At 38.4% G+C, this 24,730-nt stretch overlaps 1 protein-coding gene and 1 non-coding gene across 2 annotated transcripts in view; one reads left to right on the forward strand and one right to left on the reverse strand.

Moving 5' to 3' along the window:
* RERE (arginine-glutamic acid dipeptide repeats) overlaps window positions 1-24,730 on the forward strand; it is a 409,563-nt gene that overhangs the window by 33,640 nt on the left and 351,193 nt on the right. The gene's annotated exons all lie outside the window — the stretch shown is intronic.
* TRNAR-CCU (transfer RNA arginine (anticodon CCU)) lies at window positions 23,789-23,861 on the reverse strand. The gene has a single exon. It is a non-coding gene; the product is annotated as a tRNA-Arg (tRNA).

The following is a 24,730-nucleotide window of genomic DNA, read 5'->3' on the forward strand; positions in this document are numbered from 1 at the left end:
AAAAAAAAAAAAAAAAAAAAATATATATATATATATATACATATATATATATATTTATTTATGAACTTATTTATTTGAGAGAGCAAGTGAGAGTGCGTGCGTGTGTGCATGAGCACGAGTGGGGGTAGGAGCAGAGGTGAGGGAGAAGAAGGCTCCCTGCTGAGCAGGGACCCCTATGTGGGGCTCAGTCCCAGGACCCTGGGACCATGACCTGAGCTGAAGGCAGATGCTGAACCCACTGAGTGACCCAGGCACCCTGTTTTGTTTTTTTAAAGATTTTATTTTTAAGTAATCTCTACACCCAACGTGGGGCTCAAAGTTACAGCCCCAAGGTCAAGAATCTCATGCTCTGGGGCGCCTGGGTGGCACAGTGGTTAAGCGTCTGCCTTCGGCTCAGGGTGTGATCCCAGAGTCCTGGGATTGAGCCCTGCATTGGGCTCCCTGCTCCGCTGGGAGCCTGCTTCTTCCTCTCCCACTCCCCCTGCTTGTGTTTCCTCTCTCGCTGGCTGTCTCTCTCTCTGTCAAATAAATAAATAAATTTTTTTTTTTTTTTTTTAAGATAAAGTGTGTCAAGTGTGGGGTGAGGCAAGTGGGATGGAGGTAGTAGGTGTTGAAGGGCAAATGATGCTTTATGAAGTCTTGGAGATTTTCATCAGAAAGATTCTGTAAAAGAAAATGTCTTCATAGATTTGTTCCAGCTGATATATGCTGAGTATTGTAAGATTATTATTATTATTTAAAGATTTATTTATTTAAGTAATCTCTACACCCAGTGTGGGGCTCGAACTCACAACCCCAAGAACAAGAGTTGTAGGCTCTTCCAACTGAGCCTGCCTGGCACCTGTGAATATTGTAAGATTATAAAAGATTTTATTCCAAGGACTTGAGAATAGCTGCTTTTCTTCCAGCAGATTGGTGAAAATCCTTTTCCACTGTGTACAAGCTGTTGGCTGGCACAGAGATGTACACTGTCTATTTCTAGCAGGTGAAATTGCTCTGTCTCCACCTGTACTTTATTTTCTGGTTCCTTTGACAGTAGGGCTCGATATGTTGGTGTACCCTGGATGGCATTGTTCTCTCAGATCGTGTGACCTAAATTGGCTCTGTTTGTTGCAGAGTGGTTCAAGTATGCCTTTGGGGCCTGAGAGTTAAAATGGATGATTCTGAGTCAGTGTGGCTTGAAGAGCATATCACTAAGGATCTCCTAGCCCGATTGGATAGTGCAGGCTCCGTTTGCTTTGGTACAGTTTAGATGTGTTCTTCTCCCTGTAATCTCTACCCAAGAATGGACTAGGGCCAAAGAGTAGCGGAAGTAATACATGTATGAAGGTGCTGGAGCCCAGATTGGTCATCATTTATCCCAAGGCACAAGTCAAATTAGTGACTGAGCTGACGTTAGTACCCAATTTTCCCTCCCTCCCTCCCTAAGATTTTATTTATATATTTGTCAGAGAGAGAGGGAGCGCACAAGCAAGAGTAGTGGCAGGCAGTGAGAGAAGCAGGCTCCCCGCTGAGCAAGGAGTCTGATATGGGATTCGATCCCAGGACCCTGGGCAGACACTTAACCGACTGAGCCACCCAGATGTCCCAGAACCCAATTTTCTAAATGTTTAGATTAATGCTTTAAAAAATGAATGGGTTACTTTAAAAAGTATAAGCACTTCTGTGCAATTACATAATTTTCCTCATTATAATGAGTGTATAATGCTTCATAAATTTTATTTTTTACTATTGTGAGTAACACTATATGGATTTTTTTTTTTCTTTCAGTAAATACTGAGTATCACTGAGGATTTGGTAATGAATAAGTAGGAAAAAAATCTCTGTTCTGGAGTTGATAACAGATTAATGTCCTCTTATGTTTACAATTATTAGTGTAGAGTATGAATGAGTTCTTGTTTTATTATAGATAAAATTGTTCAATAACTGCATTTCTGAACAAACTTTTAAAAAAACTAAAAAATGAAGTCTTCTAAAGTATTTGTTTTCTTTGATTAAAATGTATGGTGTTTGCCGCCTTACACTCAAGTGCTATTAAAAATTAAAATAAATAGGGACCTCTAAAAGAAGTGTGTTAAGTATCATCAACTCTTGATAATTAAAGAACTTGGTTAATTGCTTTTTTTCACTAATTAGCTAAAATGTATAAATAGGTCTTGTGATTTTTGGCATGGCTGAGAAATTTTTCAGTCAGTGTATTTGTAAGCTTAGCAGATAAGATCTATAGTCAAGTCAAATTTCAGGTTGTGAAGTTGACTAGTAATTTCTCATGCCTTGCTTTGTGTGATTCTCCTACCTTCCTGCCTTCATTTCTGGAAATTCTGTAGGGATTTGGGTGGACGGCATTAGATGTGATCCAGTTCACTCTTAAAGATGCCCAGTTTGAACTTGGAGTCAGTGAAGTAAGCCTAGTTTTAGTAATAGAGAAAGATCCCTTTAAAATGTTATAACAAAATCTCAGATTGAAAGAAAGTGGTTGACCTCTTCCAGCTGTACATCAAGAAAGGGCTTTCTGTAGCTGACTACAACAGAAAGACTGTAAGACGGGTCTGTGCAGCATGATCCCATGAGAAGTGTTCTGACACTTTGTCTCATGTATACTCACGAGGTAAATTTTATATAACGGCTCATACTTGAGGTGAATCAGTTCTTTGCTGTTTGCTTTGTGTGTTGAATATAACTACTTCTAATTATCCATTCTTCAAGAGAGGTGCTGTTATTACTGATTTCCAAGAGAGGAAGTGGAGGTTCAGAGAGGACTTGCCTCTAATAATACCAGATTTGGGGTTCAAACTAAGGTCTTGGGTCTTGTTAATTAAAGTTTTTTCTACCATGCCATATACCTTTCCTTAAAATTATAAACAAAATTATATTTTGTTTTAGCGTGATCTGTCTGAAACTGTGTTTTTCTTTAACTTCATTTAGAAAATATTCATTCTCTTCTGTTTTCCCATTTCATTGATATTTTCCTTCAAGAAGTTCTGACAGTTGAACCTAAGATATGTCGCCTCCCCTCCCCACCCCTACTTTGTCCTCCCCTCCAATCCCCCTCCTTCTCCCCCACCCTCCTACCATGCAAGGATTGCAAGCTGATCTTCCCCAACAAGCACAGGTGGTGCCACCCCTCCTTTCCTTCCCCTTTCTCTTTCTCCCCTCTGACTGTTCTCCCCTTCCTCTCCTGCACTCTTCTTATACCCTCCTTCCTCTTCTTTTTTTCTCCTTCCTTTCTCAGTTAGTTCCATTATTAAATTTTAATTCTATAAAACATAAAAAAATGTTCATTGACACTGGATAATATGTTTTTTTCTAGGAGGGCGAAGAGAGAATTGGGATTTCTTAGATAAGCCACTGCCTTCCAGCAATTTTAACAGCCATATAACCTACTGTTTTAAGTAAATTGCAGCCTAAATGTTAGCAGATAAAATATTGGTAACTTTCTTTCTTGCTCCAGTTAGAATTCCTTCAGAGGTTGAAGTGCTTATTGGCTTCACTCAGAGTAAGTAGTTCTAATTTTTTACTTTGATGTTCTTTTAACATTCAGTGAAAGAGAACATATTTAAGTGGAAGGTCAAATATTGATGGTATATAGAGAGGGGCAAGGAAAACTTTTTTTTTTTTTTAAGGTTTTATTTATTGGGAGAGAGCACAGAGGGAAAGGGAGAAGCAGGCTCCCCACTGAGCAAGGACCCCTGATGTGGGGCTCGATCCCATGACCCTGAGATCATGACCTGAGCCAAAGGCAGATGCTTAACCGACTGAGCCACCCAGGGGCCCCAGGAAAACTTATTTTAAAATTTTGTTAAATTGTGTTTTACATACTTAAAATGAGACTATTTGGGGGGAAGCAAGTTTCTGATAAGTTGAGGTAAAAATTTTAGAGAGTTACTGAGCATTTGTTTATTTAAAAAAATTTATTTGTATTTATTTATTAGAGAGCATGCGTGTGGGTGCACTGGAGTGGGGGGGAGGGGTGGAGGGAGAGAGAATCCTAAGCAGATTCCCCACTGAGCACAGAGTCCCACACCCACGACCCTGAGATCAAGACCTGAGTCAAAATCAAGAGTAGGTCGCTTAACTAACAGCCACTCAGGCACCCTGAAAGTTACTGAGCATTTAAAGTGGAATCAATTTAGGGAATTTATATTAAGAAATGGTTTGTTGTGTGCACTTGGGTGGCTCAGTTGGTTGAGTGTCTGACTCTTGGTTTTTGCTCAGGTCATGAACCTCAGGGTCCTGAGATTGGGCCCTCTGTAGGGCTCTGAGAGTCTATCACTCTCCTCTGCTCCTCCCCCAGCTCTCACTCCCTCTCCCTCATAAATAAATAAAATCTTTTTTTTTTAAGATTTTATTTATTTATTTGAGACAAATCACGGAGGTGGAGAGAGCAGAGGGAGAGGGAGCAGCAGACTCCCCACGGAGCAGGGAGGCTGACAAGGCATTCCATACCAGGACTCTGGAATCATGACTTGAGCTGAAGGCAGATGCTTAACTGACTGAGCCACCCAGGTGCCCCAATAAATAAAATCTGGAAGAAAAAAAAAAAGAGAAATGGTTTGTTGAAGATAAAAAGAATGTATTGTATTTTGAATGATAAGCAGATGCTAAGAACTTTGGGATTATTACAGCTGGTATGAAAACTATGTACCAGTTTGATATTTACTTAAATTATAGATTAAAATTGTTAACCATATTTTCAACTGAAAGTGGTGTGTGTGTTTGTTTCTTTCTAAAGATTTTATTTGACAGAGACGAGGGGGGAAAGGATGAGCAGGCAGAGGGGCAGAAGGAGAAGCCGGCTTCCTACTGAGCAGGAGCCCACCAGGGCCTTGATCCAGAACCCTGGGATCATGACCCGAGCTGAAGGCAGACGCTTAACCGACTGAGCCACCCAGGTGCCCCCAACTGAAAGATTTGTCAGTTATACAAAAGTTGAACTTCCGTTTGAGAGGCAGTGTGACCTGGTGGTAGAGAGCATAGACTTGGAAGCCAGACGCCTGGGTTCAGATCTCTCCTCTGCCAATAGTAGCTTTATGTTAGTGAGGAAGTTATTTCACTTGTCTGGGCCTTGGCTTCAATCATCTATCAAATAGGAATAATAACAGTATCTCCTTGTAGGATTGCTGTGAGCATTACGTGAGTTAATATGTATATACAAAATGTAAGTGATGAGAGAGGTCAAATATTCCAGTGCTATTGAACACCTGCCATGAATATTTGAGGCGAGGTGCTGGAAAATACAGATGTGGGAAAGAGTTAAAAAGAAATAGGGAGAAGGTGAGCATTACGAGAGGAGGTATGAGAATGAGAGAGTTCATATGATTGAATTCTGCTCTGCTACCACAGTGAAGTAATTCTAAGGAAAAGCAGATGAGAGTTTGACCATTCAGGAGTTAAAACGCATGGCAATACTTGAACAATTCTCTGATTATCTCCTTGAGTAGATGAGGTGGAGCACGATTCTGTTCTATATAATGGAATCATAATTCCGGTTTGATTTTTTTTTTTTCCAAGTCATTGAAGTAAGTTAGGTTGGATATAATTTTTTTTTTAAAAGATTTTATATATTTGAGAGAGAGAGAGCCAGCAAACACGGGGCACAGGGAGAGGGAGAAGCAAACTCCCTGCTCAGCAGGGAGCCTGACATAGGGCTCTATCCCAGGAACCCCCTGATCATGACCTGAGCCAAAGGCAGATGCTTAACTGACTGAACCACCCAGGTGCCCTTGGGTCTAATTTTTAAATAGTTTACCAAAATGAAGGGAGAAATAGGAAATTCCTAGAGGTAGTGAGTATAAGCCAGAGTGAGTAGACATGAAACCTGAAAGATGCTGACAGGAGGAAAACAGGATCAGAGGAGGAAGGTAGAGGTCATTGGAGGTGAGATATCTAGAAACCAGACAGCTGGCTGTTAGATGGGCACCCTCTTGTTGCCCTCACCCTGATTGTGGTAGGACCAGGTGAGAAGGATGACTAGGAGCAGATGTTAAAGGGTTTCATAAATGAGGGGGAAGGACCACCCAGAGATTATTCTTCTAACATTGTGTCGTATCTTTTGTGTAATTCCCGTTTCTTTTTGTCTCATTACCTTCGAATATCATTGATGACGTATGTATATACTGTTTTTGTAATTTGCTTTAAACATAAGTCAGATGGTAGTAGATGTTCATTGTATGAAAGTCAGAAAATAGGGTTAAAAAGAAGAAACTAAAACGGCATCTGTGGATAACTAATGTTAGCTATTTCTGGTATACTCTTCCAGACTTTTTTCCTACATAGGCGGTAAAAACATGTTTTAACTGGGGCACCTGGGTGGTTTAGTGTATTAAGCATCCAACTCTTGATTTCAGCTTAGGTCTTGATCTCATGGTTGTGAGTTCAAGTCCCGTGTTGGGCTCTACGCTGGGCATGGAGCCTACTTAAAAAAAAAGTTATCACATTGTGTTTGTGTGTGTATTTAAGTAATCTCTACACCCATTGTGGGGCTCAGACTCACAACCCTGAGATCAAGAGTCAGATGATCCAACAAATGAGCCAGCTAGGCATTCCCCCATTAGATATATTTTTGCAATTACAGTATTTTGCATATTCGGTAAAATATGAGTATTTTCATGTCATTCAATGTCAATAATTATACTTTTAGGATTATAATTATTACTATTTTTTAAGAAGATTTATTTATTTTAGAGAGAGCACACAGGGGGAGGGGCAGAAGGAGCGGGAGAGAGAGTCTCAAGCAGACTCTGCACTGAGCGCAGAGCCTGACTTGGGGCTTGATCTCTGACCCTGGGATCACGACCTGAGCCGAAACCAAGAGTCAGCTACTCAGCTGACTGCGCCACCCCAGCGCCCCTGTCAGGATTATTTTTAATAACTGCGTAGTGTTCTTTTATAAGAATCTGCTATAATTTACTGACTGAATCCAGTTGTAATTGAGCATTTCTAACATCTGCTGTTTTGCTCAGCTAGCTGTGTATTGTGTCTTTAATATGGTTTATGATGGTTGCATAGTGCTTGGTGCATGGATGCACTGAGAGTTGAGTAGTGAAGGTTGGCTTTTAACCTCTGACCTGATAGACGTATAATTTATGGAGGCCAGTTCAACTGTGTAGTTATGGCCACACACATTAATATTTTATTTGTAGTATGAATTCTCAGGGTTTTTAGAGTTGGGTTTTTTTTGGGGGGGGGGGGCTTGGTGGTAGAGGAAGTTGACCATATCAGCCTGGTTCTCTGTGCCATTTCCTGGACCAGAAGATTAATACTGAAGACACTGGATGCTTAACAATTTGGAATCCATTTTGCCCATGTTTGCAGTAAGATACTTTAATTTGCCTTCCTTTAGTGAAAAAGGGTAAATAATTACTGACTTTTTTCCCTTAATTAAGCATTAAAAGCCAAATTGGGCATTTACGTGTTATGAAAATCATGACAATGACATAAATTGCCTTGCATTTTCTTGTGTGACGTCCTTGGGAACAGTACATGTGTTTTGCAGAATGCTTTGATTGAAAATATTTACACAGAAAATGAGCTTGCAGTATGAACACATTGAAATAACTAATTTATCACCCCTAAAATACATCTCAGTGACTACAGCATCCAAGGAGTCCTAAAAGCTGATTCTAAAGATTGGAAAGACTGTCTGCTGAGTTTTCACATGACTTGTTCAAAGCACTTCTCTGAAATGAGTTTTTTACTTACTAACTTTTCATTGTTTGTACATGACTTCATATTCACCAGTCCCAGTTAAAAAAAATTGTTAAGTGAATGAATAAATTGTATTAGATCTGTTTTCAATCCATTTAAATTACTAAAGAATTGACTTCTTTGGGAGAGTAATTTTTGAGATACACATGAGTAAAGTGAAATGAAGCAGAGAGAGTTTATCTGGGGTGTTTTGGTGATGTAGAAGGATAATCTGGGAGTCTTGTTTTTCCCTAAATAGTATTATTCCCTCTGAATCACCTAGGGAACAACCACATCTCTACCATTTTGACCATTTCAGCCATTCCATGTTTTTCTTGATTCTTTTCTTGATTCTGAAATTGAAGTTCTTATCCTGGTGCTACTTTGATGTATCTAGGACGGTACTATGCAGTAGAAATTATAATGCCAGCTTTAACTATGAGTCACATATAGAATTTTACATTTCCTAGTAGCCACATTAAAAAAAAGGTAGAAAGGGTGAAATTAATATTAATTGTATTTTATTTAATCCAGTATGTCCAAAATATAATTTCAGCATGTAAATAACATGAAAATTATCGAGTATTTTACATTATTTTTCATATTAAGTATCTAAAATCCAGTGTGCACTTTACACTTATGTCTCAGTTTGGATTAGAACATTGCAAAAGCTCAATAGCCATGTGTGGCTAGTGTGTACCCTATTGGACAGTGCAGATCCAAGGAATCATTTAGAAACAAAATTGAGAGCAAAAAAATTAATAATGTAAGTAATGGCAAAGATATCCATTTCATTGTTTTAATAGTTTTCTATTTTAAAGGTTATTTGGTACAGATAGGTTCATATAACAATAATATGTTTTTGCTACAAGCCAAAATTATACATTGAATTGATGGTGTTTAACCAAGATGATATGAATGTGTTATTATAGATTTTTTAGAAATCCAGGAGCCCTGGGGGCGCCTGGGCGGCACTGTCGTTAAGCGTCTGCCTTTGGCTCAGGACGTGATCCCAGTGTTCTGGGATCGAGCCCCACATCAGGCTTCTCCGCTAGGAGCCTACTTCTTCCTCTCCCACTCCCCCTGCTTGTGTTCCCTCTCTCGCTGCCTGTCTCTGTCAAATAAATAAATGAAAATCTTAAAAAAAAAAAAAAAAAAAGAAAAAAAAAAGAAAAAAAAAAAGAAAAAGAAATGCAGGAGCCCCGGAACTTGGTCATCTCTAATCCCTCTTTTTTAAATATTAAAAAGAGATGATTTAACTGTATCTGTAATATTTTGTTAATCGCATTAGGGGAAGAGATCTGAAGCATCCAGCAAAATAATAATATTGTTAAATCTGGGTGGTAAGTACATGGTGTTCCTTATATTTTCTAATACTTGTCTGTGTATTTTAAATATTTCCTGAAAAAATTTAAGGGTGAGAAACTTGATTCATAAAAGTAAAATGTGAACAAGACATCATTTAATGTGTTAGAAATTCTGGAAGTGCTTATACTTTCATAGTGACAGTATTCTTTCTTTTGCCTCCAGTTAATACTGAGTTGCAGAAAAATGGCAACTTACATTCAGTAACTGCTTTCTTTGGATGAGACTTGTTATGAAAGACGTGCCATCTGGAGATGATTTAATGTAATTTCATATTATAGCTATAGCATTTCAAAGAATGGAATATTTCTTAGACATCTCTGTTTAGACAGATGTTTGACTTGAAGATCTTTAAACTGAGATGTCAAGCAGTACTGACATTTTTGAAGTTTAACAGTTTTTAAACCTTTTTTTTGTAAAAACCTTTTTTTGTAACATCACACACACACAAAATCTTTTTTTAAATTTATTTGATATTATATTCAAGGTGCAGACCAGATGTTCACTTATTCAGTGTAAATAGACCTGAATTAGGTATGTGATTCCTTGATGTAATCTGAAGTGTATTTTGTAAAATTTTGTTTGTAATGATGCTTTAAGAGGATAAGGTAAAATAGAGTATCATATATCAGGAACAAATTTTTTAAAAAAATTAAGATATCACCTATTTGACAGGGAGAGAGCACGAACACACAAGCAGGGGGAACAGCAGGGAGAGGGAGAAGCAGGCTCCCCGCTGAGCAGCTGAGCAGAGAACCCGATGTGGGGCTCGATCCCAGGACCCTGGGATCATGACCTGAGCTGAAGGTAGATGCTTAACCGACTGAAACACCCAGGCACCCCAGGAACAAAATATATATATTTTAAAGCTTTATTTATTTGACAGAGAGAGAGTGGGTGCTGGGGGAAGGGGCAGAAGGAGAGGGAGAGAGAATCTTAAACAGACTCTATGTTGAGCATTGACCCTGACGCAGAGCGCAATTCCACAATTCTGATATCATGACTTGAGCTGAAGCTAAGAGTTGGACACTTAACCAACTGAGCCACCCAGGTGCCCCAGGAGTAAAATATTTGAAGTAGCAGTAGGTTTCAGTCCAATGTAGAAGTAGGATATATATGACAATAAAAATAAACCATATACACACAGGGAGAGGAAGTTAGAGTTGACAATTAAGAATTGTATATATTCAAGCTGTACAGTTGATTTGAAACACACGTACATTGTGAAATCATCACCACCTTGAAGCTAGTTAGCGTGTTCATCACTGCAGATAGTTACCACTTTTGTTGTTTCATGGCAAGAATACTTAGGATCTAACCTTTTTTTTTTTTTTTTTTAAGATTTTATTTATTTGAGAGAGCGGGAGGGGGTGAGAGAGAGAGAGATCATGAGCAGGGAGTAGGGGTAGGGGGAGAAGCAGACTCCCCAGTGAGTGGGGAGCCCTACGTGGGTCTCATTCCCAGCACCTCGGGATCATGACCTCTGCCAAAGGCAGATGGTTAACCGACTGAGCCACCCAGGTGCCCAGGATCTAACCTCCTTAGTAAATTTCAAATATATGAGAAAGAATTGTTAACTATTGTTACATTGTTGTACATTTCTAGAAATATATATATATATATATATATATATATATTTAGATTTTTATTTATTTATGTGACAGAGAGACAGCCAGCGAGAGAGGGAACACAGCAGGGGGAGTGGGAGAGGAAGAAGCAGGCTCACAGCGGAGGAGCCCGATGTGGGACTCGATCCCGGTACGCCGGGATCACGCCCTGAGCCGAAGGCAGACGCTTAACCGCTGTGCCACCCAGGTGCCCCCTATGAGTATTTTTATAGGATAAAGTCCTAAAAGTGGAATTACTCGGTCAAAAATTAGGTGCACTTTGAGTTTTAATAGAAATTTCTAAATTAGCCTCCAAGTCGGTTGTACCAGTTTACATTCTTATGGGCAGTACATCAGCCATAGCTTTTTAAAATACATCATTTATTGAGTGCTTGCAGTGTTCTATATCAGTATAATCCTTCTCCCGTTCTCATCTGCAGATGAGAAAACTGAGCATGTGGCACTATAGTAAGTAGTGGGGCTGCAAGTCAGCTGAGGCTGTCTGCTTTCCAAGCCTGTGCTCTTAATCATTAGGTGACGTTTCCTTCTAGATCTACATTTGACCAAAACATTTCATGCTGCTAGTGGTAGATGTTGAATTTTGTCTTAATGTGAAAGTAAAGCTCTAATTATCCATAATCTGTGGGGAAGGGACCCTTCTAGTCAACTGTATTTTTATTATTTATTTATTTGCTTATTCTAAAAGATTATTTGAGAGAGTGAGAGAGAGTGAACAGGGGGAGGAGCAGAGGGAGAGGGAGAGAGAAAGAATCCTAAGCAGACTTCCTGCTGAGCGTGGAGTCCGATGACCTGAGCCGAAATCAAGAGTCAGATGCTTAACTGACTGAGCCACCCAGCCTCCTCTAGTCAACTGTATTTTTAAAAAAATCAAGTTCCCATTATGTGTTAGGTACTGTACCTTGCAAGAAAATCTTACTTAATCTTCACAATAGTCTTCTGGGGTAAGAGTGTTCACCTAGCTGGCTAGTAAATGTCTTCATTTTCTTTAATAGAAAACTGTAGTGCACTGTACCATATGATAGCCATTAGCCTCATGTAGCTACTTAACTTTAAGTTAATTAAAATTAAATTAAAAATTAAGTTCTTCGGGGGCGCCTGGGTGGCACAGCGGTTAAGCGCCTGCGTTCGGCTCAGGGTGTGATCCCGGCGTTCTGGGATCGAGTCCCACATCAGGCTCCTCCGTTGTGAGCCTGCTTCTTCCTCTCCCACTCCCCCTGCTTGTGTTCCCTCTCTCGCTGGCTGTCTCTATCTCTGTCAAGTAAATAAATAAAATCTTAAAAAAAAAAAAATTAAGTTCTTCATTCACACTAGCCACATTTCAAATGTTTGGTAGCCACATGTACCCAGTAGTTGCTGTCCTCCTAGGTGGTGTGGATACAGGATATTTCTGTCATTGCTGAAAGTTTTGTTGGACAACACTGGTCTAGGATTCTGACTTAGGGGTTGAGGAGAAAAAGAGGCATGGAAATGATACTGGAGTATAATGAGTAAATGACATTTTTATTATCTTCTAGAAGAGATGTTGTGTTTTACACTTCTTTACTGGAAATAGTTCTTGGCTGTGGTCAGGATTAGAGTGCAGAAGTACTCCTCTTTAAGTACATTATGTAAATAGATTTTCCTTTTGGTTATTTCTGTCTTTAAATTATGGCTGGAAATAAAAATTCTAGAGACATGTTCTGTTTATACCTCAGAATAACCAACTGCATATAACATTTGGGAGAAAGTCATCCTAACTAAGTGAAGAAAAGCCATCATTCGTTTGATGGGTGCCTCTGTGAGGGGTGTAGTCTACACACTCCAAACTAGCTCTTTGACCGTTCCAGCTGCTCTTTCTGTATCCCCTGCTTGTCCATTCTTTTGCCATCACTTTTATTTGAACTATTCATTAGACCTAGTAGGTTCTTGTTCCCCTTTCTCCCACCACCTGCCTTTCCTTTCCATGTCTTGAGCAGATGACCTCACTTCCTATTTTACAAAGAAAACAGAAGCCATCAGATTTGAGCTTTTCAATTTCTAGCCACTAATGCTACATGTAGTGGTACTCAACTACTTATAGTTACTGGTAGTTCAGTACCCAACTACTTATAGTTACTGGTGTTCGGAATTAAGAGTTAGTTAATTTATTAAAGTTAGAAAATGTAAAACAGTTTTTCTTAAGCCCTTAATTTATAAATCTTACTAGTCTGTTGATGTATCCAGTACATTTTATATAAAAATATAAGAAAAATGACTTACAAGATAGACTTTGATGTATGTTGATTAATGCAAATTGGACAGACTTAATTTCCTTTAAACATCCAGTTCCATTTATAAATATAACTAACATTAAGTTGCATTAAAACATTGAGTAAACAAATGCCTGACTGGGAAAGCTAACAAACCAATTGAAACAAAACGTTTTCTAAGTACTTATATGACTTTTGTAGATATAATTAAACTTAAAAATACAGTGAATTTCCCCTCACCCAAACATGTCTTTCCTTGTTTTCCTGTTTCCATAAATGCTTCTCAATTGTCTAAGCCAGAAACCCTGCAGAGTGTGGACTCTCCCCTCCCCCCTTTCTATGTCCAAGTATTGTTTCTTTTTCCTCTATCTCTTCCTGGTCCCGTTACCCTAGTTCAGGTCATTGTATCTCTCCTCAGTTACAACTTTGAAGCCAGGCTGCTTGTTCAGATTCTATGCCCTTCCAGTGTGTTCTTCACTGTAGTCCTTTTGAGCTTTTGTTTTAGTTTATAATAGCCTTATTGAGATATAATTCATGTACCATACCGTTCATTTGTAATGTCCAATTTAGGGGCACCTGGGTGGCTCAGTCCTTTAAGTGTCCACCTCTTGATTTCAGCTCAGGTCATGATCCTGGGATCAAGCCTTGCATTGGGCTCCGTGCACAGCAGGAATCTACTTGTTCCTCTCCCCCTACTTGTGCTCTCTCTCTCAAATCTTAAAAACAATAAAATGTACAATTCAGTTATTTTTAGTATGTTCATAGAGTTGTGCAGCCATCACTGTAATCAATTTTTAAACATTTAATCACTAGAAGGGTGATTTAATCACTAGAAGAAACCCTGTACTCATTGGTAGTCACTCCCCATTTTGTCCCTACCCATCCCCCAGCTGTAAGCAAGTACTCATCTACTTTCTGTCTCTGGATTTGCCTATTCAGAACATTTCATAAATGGAATCATACACTCTTTCAGGACTGGCTGCTTTAACTTAGCATAATGTTTTCAAGGCTTATCCTTGTTAAATATACATTAGTACTTTATTCCTTTTTATTGTCAAATAATTGTCCATTGTATGGCTATAGTACATTTTATTTATCCATTTATTGATGGACATTTGGATTGGTCCCACTTTTTGGCTATTAAAAAGCTTCTGTGAACATTCATGCACAAATTTTTGGGTGGAAATGCTTTTTCATTTCTCTTGGGTATATATCTAGGAATGAAATTGTTGGGTCACATGGTCCCTCAGTGTTTAACATTTTTAGGAATTGCCAGACAGTTTTCCAAAATGTCTATATCATGTTACAATCTCACCGGCAATGTATGAAGTTCCAAGTTCTCTACATTTTCAATACCACTTGTTATTACTTCTGTCTTTTTGATTTATAGCCATTCTGGAGGGTATGAAGTGATCCTTTTGTAGTTTTGATTTTCGCTTCTCTAATGATGAATGATGCTGAGTGTCTTGCACTTACTGACCCTTTGTTATCTTCGGAGCCTTTTGATCTTTTAAAAATACAAATCTGATTGTACTTGTTGTTTAGGTAAAGCCCTCCAGTGGAAAACATTCTTTCCCTTCTTCTTTGCCCACTCAACTCTTACTTACTTTTTTGGGCCTCAGTTTAGGTGTAATTTCCTTCAGGAAGCCTTTCTTGACTGCCGTTATTAGCAATCAACCCACCATGTTGTTGTTTATCTACGCTTCCTTTCCCAGCCAGACAGCTCGCTCAGTCAGTAGGGATTGTGCCTGGCACATAGATGGCTTAAAAACTGAATATATGAATAAGTGTAGCTTTGTTTTTTTTTTTTTAAATCTGCCTTGGAATTCTGATTGGACCCAAGGCAGTATTGCATGATTATTGTGCATGCCTTGTTTTCCCTCATGTTTTTACAGATGACATGAGGGTAGGATGATATAGAGAATGGTACATGGCTCTTGGTCTGTATAGACAGAGGCCAGGCAAAACCTGTGCCAGTCTGCTATCCAGTGGCAGCTCCCTGTCTGCCCTGGGGGTGCTCTTTGACCTGGAAGAGGCAGAGCTAAGATAAGGGCAAGGGAAGCTGGAGAACGGAACCACAGAGTGGATTAGAAGCCTGAGGCTTGGAGTAACAGCCTCTGAGGACTGGTGCACTGCAGCAGGTAGCAGAGGTCTGACCTTTAGGTAGCTTTTTGCTTGGGAATAAATACATTCGATCAACTGATGACCTAGTTCTGCCTTCAGTTCTTGAATTACAGGCCAGATGTTCATTTTTTATGCTACATGGAAAATCTGGTCATGGGGATAGATTTTTTTTCCTTTTAGCTTTCAAGAAGGACTCCTTATTTCTGAACTAAAAAAAGTGGATTACACCTTATGCTTTTACAAGGTTCTGTAAAACAGTTAAAACAGAGTCTGGATTTGTTTCTGTGATTGTGACTTTATGAGATGATTTTACTCATCATTCTCTGTCAGAATATCTAGAAATAGTCTTCCATTTTCATTTTTGTACTCCATTAACTACTGTAGTTTGCAGACAGGAAATTTCACAGATTGGTGTTTCGTCTTCTCAGCTTTCTTTTCTTTTTCTTTCTTTCTTTCTTTTTTTTTTTGGTAAGATTTATTTATTTAAGAGAGAGAGAGAGCGTGTGCGAGGAGGGGGAGAGGGAGAGAGGCAGACTCTCTACTGAGTCTGGAGCCTGAAGCAGGGCCAGTCCCATGACCCTGATATCACGAAGGGAACCAAGAGTCAGAGGTTTAACAGACTGAGCCACCCAGGCGCCCCTCTTCTCAGCTTTCTAAATCCCAACTTCCTTGGCTCCTCCAGGCCTACATTTTTGTTGTTTGCAGGGCCGTCATAACGTTTTTTACTCTTTTACTCTTTGCCCAATTGTGTAACTTTACTGTGCAGGGATAGATATTAATGGTCCATAAAATCCATGGTCTAGGATATTCAGGCATTTTAAACTTCCCATCTTCATTTATGTGGCTGTTTCTCCATAAGCCATAGCACTAGGGCCTTGTCATATAGGGAAACAAAAGAGGAGCTGACCTTATGGTAGAAACATCAATGTCTGGAAGAGAGGTTTTGGGGAAATGAGGAGGGTGTTTTAAATAGTAGTCATCTCGAAGCATTTAGTGCACTGTCGGAAGGAAGCTCCCTTGAGGCTTCATCCAGAAGTACCAAAGCTGAGGCCTAATGAAGTGATGGTTCCTGGCCTCAGTGAATAGATGTTGCTTGACCTAACTGGCAGGCTTTTTCCTGTCTCCAAATAAAATAAGCACCTTTCCCTGCCTATTCTAGGAACCAAATGAAACTTTTAAAGAGCTGGTTCTATGGAAATCATGATTATGTTTCCAGATTTTTCAAATTTGTATGTTTCTAAAAAATTAAGTAAATGGACACAAATCCTTTTGCTAAAAAAACTAGTGTTATATCGAGAAAGCTTTTTTAGAATTTATTCATTTATGAAATATTTGAGTACTTATTATGTGCAGTGTATTCTCACCAGAATCTGTAGGATACTCAGAGATGAATCAGACATTGGCCCTGCTATTGTGGAGCTTGTCCTTCAGTAAGGAGACGATGCATGTATGTAATGTAATGTAAATACAGGCACGTGTAATGTGAGGTCAAGGGCTGTCAAGTTCAGAGGCGGAAGCAATAACTTCTGTCTAGGGGAAGGGAATTAGACAAGGTTGCATGGAGAAAGAAGCATTTGGTCTGAATATTGAAGTAAGGTTGTCTGGTGGGAAATGAGCTTTTTTGAAGGTTTTTAGTACAGGAGTGACATGATTGGAGTTGTGCTTTCGGACAGCTGTTTCTAAGATGTGATCAGAGAGAGAGGTTGGAGACTGGGTGCAAAGACGGAAAGCCTTTCTAAGTGGAAATGGAGAGGTGTGATAGATGTGAGACTTTGCAGAGGTAGAACGACATGGATTTGATGGTTGTTGAAGCAAGGCGTAGTCTTTAAATAGGGGTTTTCAGGCATAGGCAATAGAGTAAGATTTGGGAACACAAGAGGAGAGACTGATTTGGGAAGAGGATAATAAATACACCTTTTCATTGAGAAATCTAGGTGATTTTTGTCATAAGGGAGATGGAAATACTTAAGTAGACCTGGGAAGAAGTCAGGGTTGAAGGTAGAAATATTGAGAATGGGGATAGTTGAAGGCTTGAGATTAAATGAAATAGCCAGAGGATTTAGTATCAAATGTGTCTTTACCAAGAATGTCACATTGGAAAACCCCCAAATCCTCCAGTTTTAGGACGGGAGCGCTCCAGAAGAGAGGATGTTGTTGAAACAACTCAGGCTGTTCCTTCAAGTTTTTATTTCTCTGTGGGGTTCTTTCAGTTTGATTCTCATTTTGGTTGAAAAGTAAAGCATAATGATTTTGATCATGAGAGCAGAAAAATAGGGTTTGAGTCCTTGTTCTGCCACCTACTCCACCATGTATCCTTGTTAGAGTCATACAACTTCTTTGTGCTTCAGTTTCCTCCCCTATAAAATGGGCATGATAATACCCACCTTTTATAGAGTTGTTTATGAATTATTCAATAATTTATCAGTTCTCCATAAACAGTGGCTAATGTTAATGCTAAATTCTTGCTGGCTCCACTGTTTCTGATCTTAAAGGGTGCACTGCTTCTCTTTTTGTTTTTATTTATTTACTTTTTCTGCTCTTTTTAAATCTGAAGTTGTACAAAATCCTTTTTTGTTTTCTCTCAGCATGACTGACACCACCTGAAATTTCACAAAGAATTTTACTTAGTGTTAATAGAGAATAAAAGGGAATAATTATTGTAAATACAAAACAAATGTAGAAACAGTTAAGCTTCTATCGTCAGAGGCCTGTATAACTTGTTACTTGTTCCTGGGTTTCTTGCCACTCTCCATGTTGACCCACAGGAACCCCAGCATTCCACATGGTGGCCACTGCTTTCCATATGGGGGAGTGGTCTGCCTTTCACCTCTACCAAATACTCTCCAGATTCATGCTAACAAAGCTGTTTCATTGATCCAGGACCTTTCCTTTTCATTCAACCAGGATTTTTTTTGGCATCTTACTCCAAGCCTGACTTTTCTGGACTGTGGTGATTGACGTAAATGATTGTAAGTGATATATAAATGTTTGTCCACTGGAATATAAATGATAGGCGTAAATCTACTTCTTTGTGGAGAATGTATTTGGAATCATTTCTCAGATAAATCTTCCTTTTCCCATATGGGAGATTGGCCTTGATCAGGTGGGGCCGCACAGTGTAACAGCGCACTGATCATCAATAAATATATGAATTAAGAATTATCATCCATGTTTTAGCAGAAAGATTGTTTCTCACATTTGAATTTTGTAGTCGTGAGTGTGTGTGTGTGTGTGTGTGTGTGTGTGTGTGTACTGAATTAGGAAATGATCTCAGTTCTCTGTGGCTCTTTTCCAATTGAGCCTGAAGGGTGTATAATTGTACACAAGCTGCAATCAAATTAGCTGAGTAACATAGGTATTAGGATAGAATTGGAACCCAAATCTCTTGATTTTGATTAAAAAAAAGCAATTGTATTAGACTGTCTTCTCTGAAGGAGAAGATAGAGAATTTTGTAGTCTCTATTCTGGTTTTACTTTCCTTACTTCAGGAAGAATCTAATTTGAAGAGGTGGTTGTTTTTGTGTTTTTCTTTTGTTTAAAAAGAGAGAGAGAGGTAGGAGATGGGCGGGGTTGGGGGGAAAATCTTAAGCAGACTCCATGCCCGGCATGGACCCTGACTCGGGGCTCAGTCTCATGACCCTGAGATCATAACCTGAGCCGAAATCAGGAGTAGGACGCTTAACCTACTGAGCCACCCAGGTGCCCCTTACTGAAGAGTTTTAACTCCTGTAAAAGTGCAGAAGTCTTTCACTCCTTTCAGAACCACCACCTACGGTCTGTGCCTGTACCGGCCCCGCCCCTCCGTTGTTTCAGTTGTGTGCTTTTGGGTTTTTTCTCACTAACTGTTGAAGATGTTCTCCATCCTTAACCTTCTGAAAGGATGATGCTCTTTTCCATGGTACATCTAGTAAATTCTGAGGCATGGAGCCTCTCTAATAATTTCCTCATATAAAGGAATACTATGTTTAAATTGATGTGTCAGTGAGAGGTAATAATTGACAGTAAATATGAATTCTTAATTTTTCTGAAGGAAAATTATTTCAGTGATTTCATGCTTCTATTTGTTTTCTTTGACAATCTGTATTAAATACCTGCTTAGGTAGTGCCTTGGTATTGAAGTGAGGGAATAATCCCATTTTGTGTCCTTATATAAGTATTAAACATTCAACATCTTTGTGATAGGGAAGAGGAGTGTCTTTGGTAAATAGAATGCTTGGCATTTTGGTTGGACTCATACTTCAGAATGAAAACAAAAGCTGAAGTCCAGCTATTTAGTGTCAGTGTCAGCACTTTCTATCAGCTCTCTTAATGCAATTCCAGAGTTTGATCAGCTGCGGGGAGAGTTGAGAAATCAGGAAAATGCAGACCAGCCTATCCTGTTCATCATCCTCCCATTGTCTTATATTTGTTCCTCTGTTAAGATTATGGGGAATTCTCTACACTCCTGGTCCCTTTTGGTGGGGCATCATATTTAGTAGATTAGTAATACAGAAGAGAAGTTGAGTTGGTAGCCCATGTAGTTCGTTCACTTAGTCATGGGTAGACGGTGAGGGTTTTCAGTGGTATTTCTTCAGTGTTAATTTTAGAAGAAATTGATTATTTAGTGTGAACAAGTATTGGAGCAATAACTTGCTAACCTAGGGAAAACTTATACAGACAGTGGTTATTAGAAATACATTTTGTTTAACAGGAATAAGAAAATGTTTATATTGTGACATTTGCCAGTTGTCAACACTGTTTTTGTGTGTATGTGTGTTTTATGTTGAATGACAAGTACCTTCATTATCTTTCACCATTGGAAGCAGTGAAGAAAACTAAGGGGCTTTTTTTCCTCTTTCAAAGATTTTATTTATTTGAGAAAGAGCACAAGCAGGGAGGAGGGGCAGAGTGAGAGGGGCAGAGGAAGAGGGAGAAGCAGACTCCCCACTGAGCAGGGAGCCCGATTCGATTCGATACGGGGCTAAATCCCAGGGCTCTGAGATCATGACCTGAGCTGAATTCAGACACTTAACCGACTGAGCCACCCAGCGTCCCAAACTAAGTGGCTTCTAATGAGGGAATTATTTTTAAAATTTTAAGCCCACTGAAACTAAAGAGATATTTTCAGTGCACATTTTTCTTCTAATGTTAAACTGATTCCAGTCTTCAGAGAGAACTTTCAAAAAGATACACTAGTACAGCAAAGCAGACTAATATTTTAGAAAGAATATTACCAGTAATAAAAAGGACAGAATTATGATAGCTTGATGCATTAATTTTAATAACTTTTTTTCACAGCTCTTGAGTCAAGATGAGAAAAATGAAACAGAAATATGGTCCTCATTTTGATTGTGCTGAATTTATTATAGGAAGTGCTATCCTCCCTTCAGATGTAGAATCTGGGTTTATGTCCTTTTTGTTTAAAAGAGTAGGTGAGGCTACTTTTTCTGTAGCAGTGGAATTAAAAATTCTTTTCGCCGATTACCATTTAAAGCAATGTCATAGAAAATGCAGTAATTTGAATATAGCAGTCTGGGCAGAGTTATTCCAGTTGCAAGTGGTCTTCTGCCTTTTTAAAGAGCACCTTGTTCGAGGTTATCTAAAACTGTTCATGAAATAGTTGCTTATAGAAGTTATATTTGTTCCTTGTCCTGTAACTGCTATAAAATTGATGGTTTGGTCCTTTCATTAAATTTTTCCTTTATAATAATACTGTTGTTCCAGTGGTCTGTCACAGATTTGGGGTCTTGAATTTTATGAACACATGTTATAAATCCATCCTGCGATGGATAAGCTTATTTTTGCTGATGTGCCTGCATAGAAAATCTTTTTTGCTCCTCTGCAGATTGTCAATTAAGTTGTCTGCTTTTTATGTTTTTTCATTCTTTGTACCAATTCCATGTGCCACTTTGGGTACCATTTAGTCTTTACCTTACACTGCCTTTAAACACTCCCCAGAGACAGATTGTCCATGGATTTAATGAAGCCTAGACTAAAGGGACCCTCACTTGCATGAGCCTCTTGGGATTTTATATACAAAATTTTGTAGTCTTTTCTTAAAGAAGTCCCCCAAATTGTATGAACATTAGACCCCACAAAACCTGCCTTTTCTAAAATAGTAGACTGTTAGAGGAGATGAAAAACAAAAGTAAATGCAGATTTTAGCTTTGTTTTCTAGGTGAAAAGGATATAAATAGAATATTTGAATGGGTTTTGTGTGATGTCAGATTTAATTTATCATGATAACCATCAGTAGTGCACCAGATGTTTTGACTGTATTTAGCTTCATATTAAATTAAGCATAGCCAGTGGCCTCTAAAGTCCATCTGTACTGCTGCCAAAGGTAGCATGGAAGACAGCGCCTTTCCTGTCTGTTACCGCTGCTTGCTGCTCTTTCTTTCTGGCCATGATATGTAGGCTTTCAAATTGCTCATAGAAAAGGTGAGCCTTCGTATTTGAACTTTGTATTCTACAAATCTGTACTGAGTGAAGAGGCTTGCGTGTATTCTTTTCATCACAGTAGGTGGTCATTTTTAATTTTTGCTTATCTACAAACCGTGGAGACAAATTAAATAAATAAGATTAGTTAGGACTTTATTGAGGCCTGAAGTTTAGTGAGAGGGAAACCATTACAAGTCCCAGTTAAACATAGGTGCACCTGAGAAGATTTTTCTACATCTACTACTACTAGTCATGGAAAAAACAATTAACTTACGATTTTGTTATATAAATACGTGTGAAGATCTGAAAATCCTTGGTTTTATTTATACTCAGGAAGACAAGTATTGAAATCACTGAAAGCCTTTATATGAATTTAAATGAACACACTTTGACTTTTACATGATTCCTACTTCATCAGCGTAATCAGAGAATGCATGGATTCTTTCCCCATGAGTGAGGGTAAGACATACATCTGCAGTGTTCTTACATGAGGATCAGTAAGATGGCAGACCTTGCAGATCAAACAATTTCCTCCTGTACATGCTCTCACTCTCACCTAGAAAAGCATGTAGGTATCTCTGAAATTAGACCTATAAAGCGTGTGCAAACGCCAGAACAAATATCTGGAAATTTTATCATAATGTTGTTTTTTTTTTTAAGTCCTAAATGTCCTCTATTTAACATGAATTCTTTTGTATTAACCTCCTTTCATATGCTAGTTTTCACCAGACTGCAGAATTGCCTGATCTGACTTTCTAATGTAACTGTAATGAATCTTCTGGGAAGCCAAACGATTGAACACACATACTCTGCAACTCTATTGTAAAATATTCAGTCAGTCCTGTCGATGTTGTTGATTAAAAAGAAAAAAAAAAAAAAAGAATCGAGGGGTGAGAGAGAAACGAAAACCTCCCTAACATATATTAAGGCTTAAAACCAAACACATTCTCTCAGGGATTTCAAGCTTTACTAGACGTTGTGATGTGCAGTAATGCCTCACTTAACGTATATGCAGGAACACCTTACTAAAAACATCACGTGGGTGGAGGCAGAATCAGCTTTGTAAAGCCAGAATTAGGGCATAAGATTAAATTCAGTTTTGACACATTTATCTGAAAAAGCACGTGGAAAAAACTGGCCCATTTGCACAAGCAGACAAATTGCTTGGTGCATTATGCTTGAGTACCCAGCAGAGTTAAATATTTGCTGGGCAATAAATACAGCACCTACTTACACCAGAGCTCAAATATTTAGTGGTGATCTCTCAAATGTGTGTTCCTTATAAAATACTTGGGGTCTTACTTAACAGCCAGAGAAGTGAGAGGAAGGCCTTTCCATGATATGTTGTTGTAACTAATTTATCCCAGATATTTCTAATTGTAGTGATATGTGTTTGGCTTATCCACGTGAAAGAAATTGAACACCAGAGTTTAATAATTAAGGATTTATTAGTTAAAACTGAACGTTATAATGAGCCAGATGCTGCTGCATTGAAACAGCCATTTTCATTAGCATTTTTAAATCGAAGAGAATTGAATTTAAATATGGAGTGCTTTGCCTTTGATGAGTTAATGTTTTAAAATCTTCTAAAATCCATCATATTTTAGGTAAATTTTCTTTAATTTCAATGAAAGACAATAATACACTGAAATATCAGGATAGGTAAGTGAATTAAAGCTCCTGGCTTTAAAAAATCCTGAATTCCTCATTATGAATATTATAAAATAATCTTGAAATTCTTGTGAAAATAAATCATTGCAAAAACGTGTAGATTTGAAGAATGAATTTTTGACTGGAAAAGATATAAATCATTCATATGGAAGAGGCAATGGTGAATGGGAATGGGGATTTTTTTTTTTCTCTTATCGCAGGGAAGCATTTTTAATAATAGCTTGAGTGGTTTGATAAAGCATCCAAAGGAAATTCCCAGGAGAAGAAGATTATACTGGAGAGAGAGATCTTTCTATGAATCATTTACGCTAACCTCTTGCTGAAGCCACAGCTTGCATTTTTAATGAAGGATGATTGCATTTCATAAACAGACCTTTAAAAATTAAAATAATATTGATCCTTCCTAATTTAGGTCTATTAAAATAGCACGCTATACATCTCTTTCTAATAGCTCAGGACACATTATTATTATTAGTTTTAACAGTATATACACAGTTTAATACTTTCAAATCAGAAGTTTCTTTAAATAGGACTTTGATTAAAATGTTTTTGGAAAGTATTTTTCTTTGTTAAGTAGTAACTATGAAAGCAAGCTTTAAGTTATAAGATGATTTTAAAGTTTGGCACTTTAATTTTTTATTATTTTTTATTTTTAAGTAATCTCTGCACTCAACATGGGGCTCGAACCCACAACCCCGAGATCAGGAGTCACATACTCTACCAACTGAGCCAGCCAGGTGCTGCTGAACTTTGTCACTTTACATTTTTTTCGACATAGACTGTCTCTGGTTTCACGTATGTTCCTTTACTTCTCTTGGTCCCATTAGTTTCCTACAAAGGAAATGGGCTTATTATTTGAAACATTGAATGTAGCACAGGAAAGGAGATTGGGTAGCTTTCAAGAAAACTTGGTTCAGGGCACCTGGGTGGCTCAGTCAGTTAAGCATGTGCCTTCTGCTCAGGTCACGGCCCCAGGGTCCAGGGATCGAGTCCTGCGCGTGCGCTCTTTCTCTCTCAAATAAAGAAATAAGATCTTTAAAAAAGAAAAAAAAAGAAACCTTGGTTCACTTACACTGTTGTGACTGAGGACAAGTCAAATTATCTGTCACTAGTAGGTGTTCTTACTTTTGAAGTGTGTCCCTCCATGAGATGAAATATCTGTAAAGTTACCTTGAAATTTTCTGAATTACCACTTTACAGTTGTGTAGCATTTTGAAGACTCTTATTTGAACAAGGGTCATAGGAATCGTGTAGTTTAGCGCCTCCCATGTTAATATAACTGGAAGATGATACGAATAGTGTTGCTTTCCTTTTTCTTTTTTAAAATGAAAATATTCCTAAGTTAAAGATTTAGTACAAGAATCTAAAACTGCGAAGAAAGTGCTTCCTTTAGGTAGAAATATTAGAAATAAAAAGCAGAGTCAAAATTCAGCATCCTATGACAATCTTTTGGGTGACAGCCAATTTTCTTTTTTTTTTCCCATTTGAAAAGTGGCATGGTATAGTGAGTAAGAGCACAGACTTAGGCAGTCTGCTTGGGTTCAGCTCCTGCCTCTTCCACTTATGCTGGCTTGGTGACCTATGGGCAGGTTATCTGGCCTTTATATC

The sequence above is a fragment of the Ursus americanus genome, chromosome 33, assembly GCF_024610735.1.
Source record: "Ursus americanus isolate L20-20 chromosome 33, mUrsAme1.1.p, whole genome shotgun sequence".
Classification (NCBI taxonomy): Eukaryota; Metazoa; Chordata; class Mammalia; order Carnivora; family Ursidae; genus Ursus; species Ursus americanus.